Source organism: Lygodium microphyllum, chromosome 25, assembly GCF_053477565.2.
Source record: "Lygodium microphyllum isolate KBCC chromosome 25, Lygodium_microphyllum_v1.1.10, whole genome shotgun sequence".
Lineage (NCBI taxonomy): Eukaryota > Viridiplantae > Streptophyta > Polypodiopsida > Schizaeales > Lygodiaceae > Lygodium > Lygodium microphyllum.
Window position 1 is genome coordinate 114,735,640 of NC_141159.1, and position 12,021 is coordinate 114,747,660.

At 42.9% G+C, this 12,021-nt stretch overlaps 1 protein-coding gene across 1 annotated transcript in view; it reads left to right on the forward strand.

Annotated features, from left to right (window-relative positions):
• LOC148014646 (plasma membrane, autoregulation-binding site, misato segment II, myosin-like, tubulin/FtsZ protein) overlaps positions 1–12,021 on the forward strand; it is a 119,729-nt gene that overhangs the window by 62,940 nt on the left and 44,768 nt on the right. The gene's annotated exons all lie outside the window — the stretch shown is intronic.

Genomic DNA, 12,021 nt, shown 5'->3' on the forward strand with positions numbered 1-12,021 from the left:
AAAGTCATATTGTATGAATATGGAAAAGACAGAAAACTGTATTTCCAGAGATAAGCTGTTGGGTCTAATGGATGATTGTGATAGTGCAACCTTATAATGGTGTGATAAGCAATCCACACTCTTAAGAAAAGCTTCAACTTGCTTAGACGTGTGATGATAAGCCTTGGTTATATGATGGCTCATTTATTATGGACATGTGCAACATCTTTTTGTTTTAAAGAGAAAAGTAAAAATTCTATTAACACATAGAACAAAGTGTCCCATGGCAAAAAAGCCAAGTACAAAGCAGCCCTGTAAGGGACTTCCATATCAAGAATTATATAACAAGGGGAAGTCTATTACAAAGCTCGAGTGAATAGCCAGTTGGGAGGTCTATAATGCCAAAGCATGTGGGTCTGGAAGAGGAAAAAGGTGCGAGAATCCCTTGTCCTAAGAAAAGCAACTCTCCTCTTCCTCATAGTCTTTGAGCTGCCTTGTATTCTCTCCCATCTCCCACGAAGAGTATGCATAGTCTTTGTCTAGATCTTGGAGAGAGTCTTTGTAGTAGATATGTCCAAAAAATCAATAGCCTAGCTACATTTGGCTCCATATGTAGCAAGCAATAATGCTAGCTATGACTCATGAGTTCCCATCTGTGACAATGTCCCTGAGTCCTTATTGTCTGTGAGAAATCTGGCACGAAAGTCCTGCTCACAAGTTGCCTCAAGATGAGATAAGTGTGACAACCTTGTACATCCTCATACCCACAAACCCCATGCAAGTGTTCTCCACATAGCAATCATAGAATTTGTAGTGCCACAAAACATTATCCTAAGGGCTCTCCTCTAGACCTTCTGAGCCCGTGGTGGACAATCCCATAAGCAATGCCTCCGAGTCTCCTTATGCTCCCCACATATAGTGTAAGGAATAGGGTCTCTACCATAGCCAAGCCATGTACCAATTGCTAAATTCTTGTGTGCTAGTAACCAAAGAAAGAGTGAAATCTTTCTTGGTCTAAAGCTATCCTCCAATCTCCTCCAGGATTTTGCTAGGAAAGGCTGTGATATACCTTGGATAGTCCAATGCTCAGTTGTGCAGCTGGTACAACTTTGGTCTTGTTCATCTTTATCTTCTCCCCAACCTAGTGGTATAGCCAAAGAAGGGGACATCCTGAGACGTCTTTGCAAATGGATCTCTCCATACCCACTCCCCAGGGTCCCATTGAAGCCTCTGCATCGGCCTCCTCTATATGCCCAATGTCTCCATCCATCTTCCATACAAGTCTGAGGGTTCGGGTCTAAGTACCAAGTCCTATCACAATGAGCCACAACTCTAATCCTTTGTCGAGGGCGTCTTGTGAACTCTAACTGATCCAAATCCTCTTGCCTTAGTTTGCCGTTCATTTCTACTAAAAAAGTAAAAACACACCCTCTCCATTGGTGGCAACCATTGCAAGAAGGAGCTCTCCTGTGGTAAAGAGCCCTATCCATGTCTGATTTGTCATTGTGTCATTCCTCCATTCAAAGGATACCACCTCAGTGATGCTCTTCATTATGTCTCTAGCCCCCCTGATACCTCGAAGTCTCTGTCTTTGTATATGGACCAATAGCTCCAAAAAGGCATACTTGTCCCCCACTGTAAAAGCTACCTATGTCGAGAATCTCCCCCAACATAGGAGGGTCCTCTCTCCAATGGTGTGGTCTCTCTGTTGGGGATAAAGGGCCATTGTGCCTTTTATATGTGCACGGGTGTGAACACACCCTTAGGACATTTGTACATTCATATATATATCTATCTAAAAACTTAAAGAGGTACACTCGTCATTGTACCCAAGAACGTCGTGCTCACTCTCCTCTCTACTCTGCACTCTCTCTCTTTGTCTCTCTGCTATGAGAAAGCATTGTGTGTCTCGATCCTCGTGCTCTGTCTTAACAAATTGGTATGAGAGCAGAAAGTGTCGCAAGCAGGCAAGTGTTGCAGGTGGGCAGGTGTTGCAGGAGTCCCAGGCGGGCTTGACGAGTAGTAGACGGCAGTTTGTAGATGTCATCGGAGGGCATAATATAGGTCATGGACAGGGGGGGTCAGGTAACTGATGCGTTGCTAGACGGATGGATCAGGCAGATGACGCACGGCGACTAATGGGCTGCAGACGACACGCTCCAGGCAACACGGGAGGCCACTCGACTGACGGCGGGCAGGCGAGCTAACAACACATGCTGCCGGGCGCCAGGCGGGATGCGACACATGTGGACAGGCGCCAAACGGGACGGACTCTTTTTTTTCATCATTTTTTGTCAAATTCTTGGAATTTTTCCTTCTCCCCTTTGTCGGACGTTCATATGCACAAGCACAATGTGCAATTTTGACCTAGAAAAATCAGGGCTTTTCTCAGATTTGGGGACCTTAATATAGAACTGGACAATCTGACTCAGAAATTGCAAAATCAGTGCGCATTTGCTTAGGAGTTTTGGGGCTTTTCACATTTTAGTGATTTTTTTTCAATTTCACTGAAGTTTGTGCACATTGGACTCGAGAAATTTGGGGATTTGTCTAGATTTATGCAAAACAAGACCATTTGTCTCAGAAATTGCAGGAATTTGTGACATTTTGCCTTTGACATTTGGGGCTTTTCATGTACATGCAAGAATTGGGCTGAAATTTGCCCAATTTCTCGACATTGATGCACATTGGTCCCTGTACAATTTGGGGCTTTTGTTGTTTGGGCGAAATTTCTGTGCCGTTTGGTCATTTTATGTACATGCGACTTTAATTCGATGCAATTTGGGCACTTAGCACTTGGAAAAATTTGGGGGTTTTGCTGAAATTGCTCTATTTTGGCAAAATTGGTCTATTCTATGCATGTCAAAGACAGTGCAGATGTATGGTGGATGCTTTGAGCACAAAAAATTTTGGGGCTTTTGACCGTGCGTGTCAAATTTTGTGCCCGTGGGTGCATGTACAATAGAAATTGCAGCTAAAATTTGGGACTTCTCATGTAATGTGATGTATTTGCCCTTGAAACAGTGTAATCAGTTGTGGAGTGCTGTAGCACAAGATTTAGTGCTTCTGAAAATTTATCTGCAGATCTGAAATTTCTGCTTCTATGTGGTTATTTATTGCTGGTTGGTACTTGTTTGTACCTTGGTCACTTGTGTGCAGTTTGGGCCTGCATTTGCTGAATTTTTTGGTCACATTTGGGCTGAAAATCATGGCTGGCAGCAGTGACAGGAATAATCTCATGCACATTAAGAAGCTTGAAGGAGCACATAACTTTGCAGTCTAGCAAAAACAGTGCTATAATATCCTGTTGCAGAAGAAGCAAGCAAAGCCGATTAAGACCAAAGGGGCAAAGCCTGCAGATATGGAATAGAAAGATTGGGATGAGTTAAGTGAGCTTGCACGCTCAACCATCGAGCTATCGATTTTTTATGCCTTGCTGTTTAACATTGAAGGTTTGGATTGTGCCTATGCTATTTGGGCTTGATTGGAAGAATTGTATGCACAAAAGAGTGCCGCAAGCAAAGTTTATTGGCTGAAAAAGCTTATGGATTTGTGTATGAAAGAGGGTATAGTAATGTCTACTCACTTGAGTGAGTTTAACTCCATTTTCAGCCAGCTAGTTGCCTTGAAGTTCATGATTGATAAAGAATTTAAGGCTACGTTCTTGCTTTGCACCCTGCCAGAGAGTTGGGTTACATTCAGGACTGCTATGAGCAATTCTAATGCGATCCTTCTGTATGCTGATGTAGAGAGTGCTCTACTCATGGAAGAAATGAATCGGCAGGCATATCACAACAGAAAGGCAAATTTGATAGCAAGGGACGCAGTAAATCACGTAGTAAGGATGTTGAATGCCATCATTGTGGCAAGAAGGGTTACTTTAAATGTGACTGCTACAAATGGAAGAAAGAGAAAGAAAAGGGCAAGAAGACACATGATAGCAAGAAAGATAAAAAAGAGAGTCAGCCTAGAAAGAGCACTGTCAAAATTGAAGAAGTGAATGTAGTCACTCATGACAGTGATAGTGGGAATGACGTACTCTCTGTCTCTTCACACTTTAGTACACATGCTTTACTTGCAAATACGGATGATGACATGAATACTTGGATTCTAGATTTAGGTGCTTTCTTTCATGTCACCCCTCATCATGAGTGGTTCTCTAACTATACAGGGGGTTGACATGGTGTTCATCTTGGGGACAACTATGCATGTGACATTGCGGTATTGACAGTGTGCAGTTGCAGTTTCAACATGGTTTTGTCTTCACACTTCAGCATGTACGGCATGTACCTTAGCTCAAGAAGAGCTTGATTAGCACATGGCAGCTAGATGATGATGGATTTCATACCACCTTTGGTGATGGGAAATGGAAGATTTGTAAGGGATCTAGAGTGATTGCCAGAGGTTGTAAAAGTGATACCTTGTATTCTCTCCATGTATCTAGTGTGCTTGACCATGTTGTTGCCGTCAACCCAAGAAAAGGACAGTCAACCTAAGAAGAGCAGTGTAAAAATTGAAGAGCTGAATGTAGTCACTCATGACAGTGACAGTGGGAGTGATGTACTCTTTGTCTCTTCACACTTTGGTGCACATGCTTTACTTGCAGATACAAATGATGACATGTATACGTGGATTCTCGATTCAGTTGCTTCCTTTCATGTCACCCCTCATCGTGAGTGGTTCTCCGTCTATATAGGGGGTCGACATGGTGTTGTCCATCTTGGGGACAACTATGCATGTGAGATTGTAGGTATTGGCAGTGTGCAGTTACAGTTTTAGCATGGCTCTGTCTTTACACTTCAGCATGTACGGCATGTACCTCAGCTCAAGAAGAGCTTGATTAGCACAGGGTAGCTAGATGATGATGGTTTTCATACCACCTTTGGTGATGGAAAATGGAAGATCTATAAGGGATCAAGAGTGATTGCCAGAGATTGTAAGAGTGATACTTTGTATCCACTTAATGTATCTAGTGTGCGTGACCATGTTGTCGTGACCGAGCAGCCAAGTATTTCTTTGTGGCATGGCTGGTTGGAACTTGGGACACATGAGTCATAGGAATGAAAGTGCTTTCTCGTTTGGGTTATTTGCCTTGTCTTCATTATGCGTATTTTGAGCATTGTGTTTATGGTACATTCCGATGTATGTTAGATGCCAAGGTTATCTTTAGGGGGAAAGAAATACTTTGTCATTTTTGTCGATGATGCTACATGGAAGGTATGGGTTTACCGTGTTCGTAGCAAGGATGAAATGCTTGACAAGTTTAAAAAATTCTTGGCATTGGTTGAGAATTAGACTGATAAGATAAGTGTCTTCGCTCTGACAATGGTGGGAAATATGTGTCCAAGGCCTTTTAGGCATAGTTACTAGGAACGGGGAACGGGGAACGGGACCCCCTGGAACGGGGGAACACCCAAAGCTAGGGAACAGGAACAGAGGGAACGGCATATATATATATATATATATATATATATATATATATATATATATATATATATATATATATAGAGAGAGAGAGAGAGAGAGAGAGAGAGAGAGAGAGAGAGAGAGAGAGAGAGAGAGAGAGAGAGAGAGAGAGAGAGAGAGAGAGAGAGAGAGAGAGAGAGAGAGAGAGAGAGAGAGAGAGAGAGAGAGAGAGTAGGAACGGGGAACAGCGAACGGGAATGGGACCCCCTGGAACGGGGGGAACGCCCAAAATTAAGGAACGAGAACAGAGGGAACGGCACGCGCGCGCACACACACATACATACATACATACATACATACATACATACATACATATATATATATATATATATATATATATATATATATAGAGAGAGAGAGAGAGAGAGAGAGAGAGAGAGAGAGAGAGAGAGAGAGAGAATCAACACTTAAGTCTTAGAATCTAGAGAGAGATATCATATCAACCATAATTGGTGAAATTAGAGACATAATAATCAAGTTTCAACAATAATAAAGATTCAAAACATTGTAATCGGAAATAAATTGTTGCATTCATGATTCAACATTGTAATCAACAATGTTGCATAAGTCCAACAAGTGTGCATTGCAAAGACACAAAATATGCACGAAACTTTAAAGTCTAAAGATCCAAGTTACAAGAGCCCCAATTTCCAAGTCAATACTCTAAAGTTCCAAAAGGCTAGCTGCTAAGGCTTAAGTGCTCTAATTCATGGAAGATGGCTCCACTGTGCTTGAATGCTCATCCTGTTGAACAACATTCTCGCTATCACCATCTCTATCATCATTATCATCGTCATCTTTTTTCCAACGTATAAAAGAATCAGCCTTTGCAAGTGATGTACGAGCTAGCAAGCGAAGATTGGAGCTCACATAAACTAGGTCATTTGTCTTCATTGTACCAAGACAATTTCTCTTCTTTGAGTGAATGTGATTGTATGAGCTTCATAGTTGCTCTAAACAAGAAGAGCTAATTGTTTGGCTAAGAATACAGATAGCCAAACTCTGCAACTCTGGAAGTTCTGCCTTGTAGTCCTCCCACCATAAAGCAGCCCCAATATTGGTCTTGTCCTCTAGTGCATCCTCTGTATCAAACATCCCTAATGTTTGCCGATACACAGAGAGCTGATTTTTAATTTTGCGTTGCATTTCACGGCTAGGATAAAGCCTGGCAAGCAATGTGTTCCAAGCCTTGACCACCTCAAGGTCTCTTTCTTGCATCTTTCCTTGAAACTCAAGATCAAGCACATATGCTACAGCAGGCATAGGAGAGTCATACTCATTCCATCTGTTGATGCATAACTCCTTGATCTGCTCATACCTGTTTGCATTTGGTTCCAAACTCTCCAACCTCTCAATCATGCGATCCATACCTTCATAGATCTTTCCAATGCATGGATCCATGCCATTTGCAAGCCTCAACATGTGCATAATAGGATCAACCATTTGGTTGGTGCGATTCACCTCATCCCAAAAATCTCTATCAGAGACATATGCATTGCATAACACAGCTGTAGTAGTGGCAGCCCCAGTCCAATTTTCATACTCATCACTAGCAAATAGCTCCCTAATTGCACCTTTGCAATAGTGCAATCGACCAAGCATAAGAAAGTTATATGCAAATCGTGTATCCGAGTATTTGAGAAGTTCTTTGTCACTTCTCTTGCGAAACTTAGCATGCAAGTACTGATGATTACATATAAATGTGATAATCTTGTTGCCTTTCGTAACAAGAGATGCAATCCATGGAAAGTCCCCAATATCTTTCAACAAGTTATTCAAGCAATGCGCCATGCATGGACTAAAGGTGATATGTGGATACATTGCCATTAAAATGTTTCTTGCTGCCTTGTTTGTAGGTTCACCATCTGCCACAAACTGCACTACATTTTCTACCCCAACAGCCTGCATTGCCTCGCACCACTCGAATGCCAATACATTTGCACTCTTTCCAGTCTTTGAAGCATCATGACTACCAATAAAGTATACATCTCCACAAGAATATGCGACAATGCCATGTCTGGATCTATGCTATGTTTCACTTTATCCATCTGCTATCAATGTCACTCCATTTCTTGCCCATTGATTGCGAATATTGTTGTTGCAATCTCGATGGCTGCTTTCTCCTTGTGAAGTAATGTAGTCCTGATAGTTTTTGATGAAGGGGGCTTATATGTGGGTCCATACTCTGCAATCTTTGTCACCATATTTAAAAAATAAGGTGACCTGGCTGATTTGAATGCAATATGGTCATGGTAAAAAAAAGCGTGCCACTGCTGCATCTGTTTCCTCTTTTTTCTTTGGTTCCCATGAAGTGTGCAATGAACTCTGTCTAACGCCACGACCTGCTACCATTGATGGTCCACGAGAAGGCTGTGCAGCCACTAAACCTGGTGGTCTTCTACATGAAGCACCATGCCCTGCTGGCCTTGGAGTCCATGTTGTTGGATCCACTACTATATTTGGAGTCCTCCTAGCATGTGAATTTCCCATAGAAGTGGCTATGGGGTCAAGTAACTCCTGCCTTTTCTCAATTGATACATTGGTGCAAAAACGCACCTTTCCCCTCCTTGTGTAGAAGATGGGCTCTCACTTTATCAACCCCACTAGTGCAAGCATAAGAGCAAAGTTTGCATTTCCAAGGGCGAGCCCCTCCACATCTCTATGGCGCCCCTGCATCTACCTCATCCCACCATGACCAGGTAGTGCTTCGACTTCGTCGAGTTGTTGACGAAGTACTTGCTGAGGATGATGAAGATCCCATAGATGTCAATGTTGCCATCTATATAAAAGTGACAAATAATCAGCAAAGTTCAATAAAATTGCAGAAATTTGCAGCCAAAATTTCTACATGTGTGTGTTAAATTTTTAGCAATGCTAAAAATTCCAGAACTTTGGTGCTACTTCAGCTTGCATTCCTTTTACTGAAAATGCCACAAATTTGGGGCATTCTAGCCTGCATTCCCTTGCTGAAAATGCCCCAAAGTTTGGCGTATTTTCAGCTCCCAAACTTGGGGCAATGACTGACTCAAAATGCCCCAAATTTGGGGCATTCCAGCCTGCATTTCCTTGCTGAAAATACCCCAAAATTTGACGCATTTTCAGCTCCCAAATTTGGGACAATGAATGATTTAAATGCTTCAAATTTGGGGGCTCTTTTAGATCTCGGGATGATGGATCCCAGTGCCCCAAATTTGGGGACATTGCAGCCAAATTTAAGTCCCAAATTCCAATCCTTGAGAAAGGCCCAAATTATGGGGCAACTACCAACAATTGAAGTCTGATCCAGAACGCCCCAGATTTGGGGGAGAATCGAGATAATGATCCTCGAAACCTCACCTGATCGCGGGCAGGAGTCATGCCAGGCAAGAGAGGCAGGCCAGGTAGGCAGGTCCCGAGGGCAGGTGGGAGTAGGTAGTGGGGGCAGGCGGGGCAGGTGAGACAATCGGCGGAGTAGGCGGGCAAGCGGGGCAGGTGGAGCGGTCGGCAGGATCAATGCAAGCGAGGGATAGTCGACGGGCAAGAGCAACAACGCGATTGCAGTCGACGGGCAGGAGCAGCAGCGTGACTTGCGAGCAACGGGTGCAGTCGGCGCGAAACGGGCCAAGGAGTCGGCGGGAGCGCAACAGGTAACATGCGTGAAACGAGCCTGCTCAAATAAAAGTAAAAATAAAAAATAAAAAAAATGTCTTGTGCTTTGGAACGGACAGGAAACGGCCCAGAACAGGAGGGAATGGGCCATGGAATGGGCTGGAACGTTCCGCTAGCGTTTCTTGGGCTCAAACCTCTTGAAACGCGTTAATCCGTTCCTATGTACTGGAATGGGCGTTCCTTGTCTCTATGCTTTTAGGTATTTTGTGACAGCAAAGGGATAAAGAGGGAGCTCATTGCCCCCATAATCCACCCCAAAATGGAGTTGCAGAGCATATGAATCGGACCATACAGTATAAGGTCCATACGATGTTGTCTCATGCTGCTTTACCTCATGGTTTTTGGGTAGAGGCTGTTATGACAGCCGTACACTTGATTAATCAGTCACCAAACAGGTCTTTTGGGGGGGGGGGGGGGGGAGTTTCCCAAGAAGCATGGTCGGGCAAGCCACCTTCATATGCACACTTGAAAGTGTTTGGGTGCGAATGATTTGTGCACATACGTAAGGAAGAACGCAACAAACTTGAGCTAAAGTCCTGTAAATGTATTTTCCTAGGATATGGTGATGAAGGTGAAATGGGATCCTACGAAAAGAAAAGTAGTACACAACAATGATGTTATCTTCCAGGAAGATCGCATGCACAAACAATCCGAAAGAATAGAGGAAGTCCGTAGGGTTGTATTTCGGGAAGAAATACATTTTGGACAGTAAAATGTGCCTGCCGTACAGCAACAAATACTTGCTGTAAATGAACCTGCAAATGCAGAAAATAATGCTGGAAATGATCAGCCAGCTATTGCCCCTAATGATGAGCCATTGGATGTGTAGGAACAGCTAGGACAACAAGCTGTTAATGCTGATTTGCAGGCTGAAATGCCAGGAAAGCAAGCCGAAAATGGAAATTTGCAGGCTCAACAACTAGCGAACAATGATCATTGGGTTAGGAGATCGTCTAGGGCTACTAGACAATCTGATAGATTCGTTCTTGGTGCAAACAATGTGGCTGATTATGTCATGTTGACAGACTGTAGTGAACCGTCTTGCTTCAAGGAAGCAATGGACATACAGGATAGCAAGAAATGGTATAAAGCCATGTTTTCAGAGATGGAATCTCTTGAGAAAAATGGCACTTGGGACTTGGTGCAGTTGCTGAAAGGGAAGAAAACACTTCCATGCAAATGGGTTTACCAGATGAAGGTCACTTCTGGTTCCTCGTCAAAGTACAAAGCAAGATTGGTTGTGAAGGGGTACAAGTAGGAACATGGAGTTGACTTTGATGAGATCTTCTCTCCTGTAGTCAAGATGACTACATTGAGAACCATTTTGGGCTTGGTTGCAGCTGAAGATATGGAGCTCATACAGATGGATGTAAAGAGTGCATTCTTACATGGTGATCTGCATGAAGACATATATATGCAGCAACCTGAAGGGTTTGTGGCAAAAGGGAAAGAGAAGATGGTATGTAAACTCAAAAGAAGTTTGTATGGGTTGAAACAAGCACCAAGAGAATGATATCATAAGTTTGATACATTTATGTAGTCTCAAGGTTTTTATGGAAGTCAAGTGGATCACTGCTTGTACACCAAGAAGGCAGCAGATAGCAGCTTGATTATCGTGGTTCTATATGTTGATGACATATTGATTGTTGGTAGGGATGCTTATGCCTTGGCCTCACTGAAGCCAAGTCTTCATAGCAGCTTTGATATGAAGGATCTTGGTGATGCAAATCACATTCTTTAGCATGCGAATACTCAGAGATAGGTCAAAAGGATTACTCTCTCTATCTCAATAGTAGTATATCTCCAAGGTTTTGCAACGTTTTAATATGGAGGGGGGGAAAACAATTCGGGTTCCATTGCCTCCATATGTGAAACTTAGTGCAGAGGACAATCCTACCTTTGATGATGAGAAGGCTAAAATGACCAAGATACCATATGCTTCAGCTATTGGCAGTTTGATGTATGCTATCGTTGCTACACGTCTTGACATTGCCTTTGCAGTGGGAGTGGTTAGCAGATACATGGCAAACCCTGGTAAAAAGCATTAGGAAGCAGTGAAAGGTATTATGAGATACCTCAAAGGCACAAAGGAGTTGTGTATCTGCTTTGAAAAGCAGAAGGTATCTGTTGGCTTTACGGATGCAGACTATGCTGGTCATGTGGACTGCAGAAAGTCCACTTCTAGGTATGTGTTTACCTTCATAGGAGGAGCAGTCTCTTGGATCTCTAGACTACAAAAGTGTATTGCATTGTCTACTACAGAGGCAAAGTATGTAGCTGCCATTGAGGCATGCAAGGAGGCTTTATGGCTTTCACGTCTGGTGGGAGAGCTTGGCATTACAGAGTTACCTATTCTCCATTGCAATAGTTAGAGTGCTATCATGCTAGCACGGAATCCCGTCTTCATGCAAAGACGAAGCACATATAGGTGAAGTATCACATCATTAGAGATGTACTTGACAGCAAGAGCATTAAGCTTGTCAAAGTGCATACAGATGATAATCATGTAGATCTTCTCACGAAGGGTCTTGAAGCAGAGCGGTTTGCTCATTGCTGACAGATGATGGGAGTTGGATAGATATATGTATTTCAGCTTTGTACATACCTAGACTTAGCTGATTCTTTTCTCCCCTTAAGGCACATTGCCTTTAGGTGGGAGGTTGTTGGGAATAAAAGGCCATTGATTGTGCCTTTTATATGTGCACGGGTGTGAACACACCCTTAGCACATTTGTACTTTCATATATATATATCTATCTTAAAACCTAAAGAGGTACACTCGTCATTGTACCCAAGAACATCATGCCCACTCTCCTCTCTACTTTGCACTCTCCCTTTCTCTCTCTGGTATGAGAAAGCATTGCGTGTCTCGATCCTTGCGCTCTTTGTCTTAACACTCTCTTTGTCTTGGGTAGCTGATTAAAAAGAA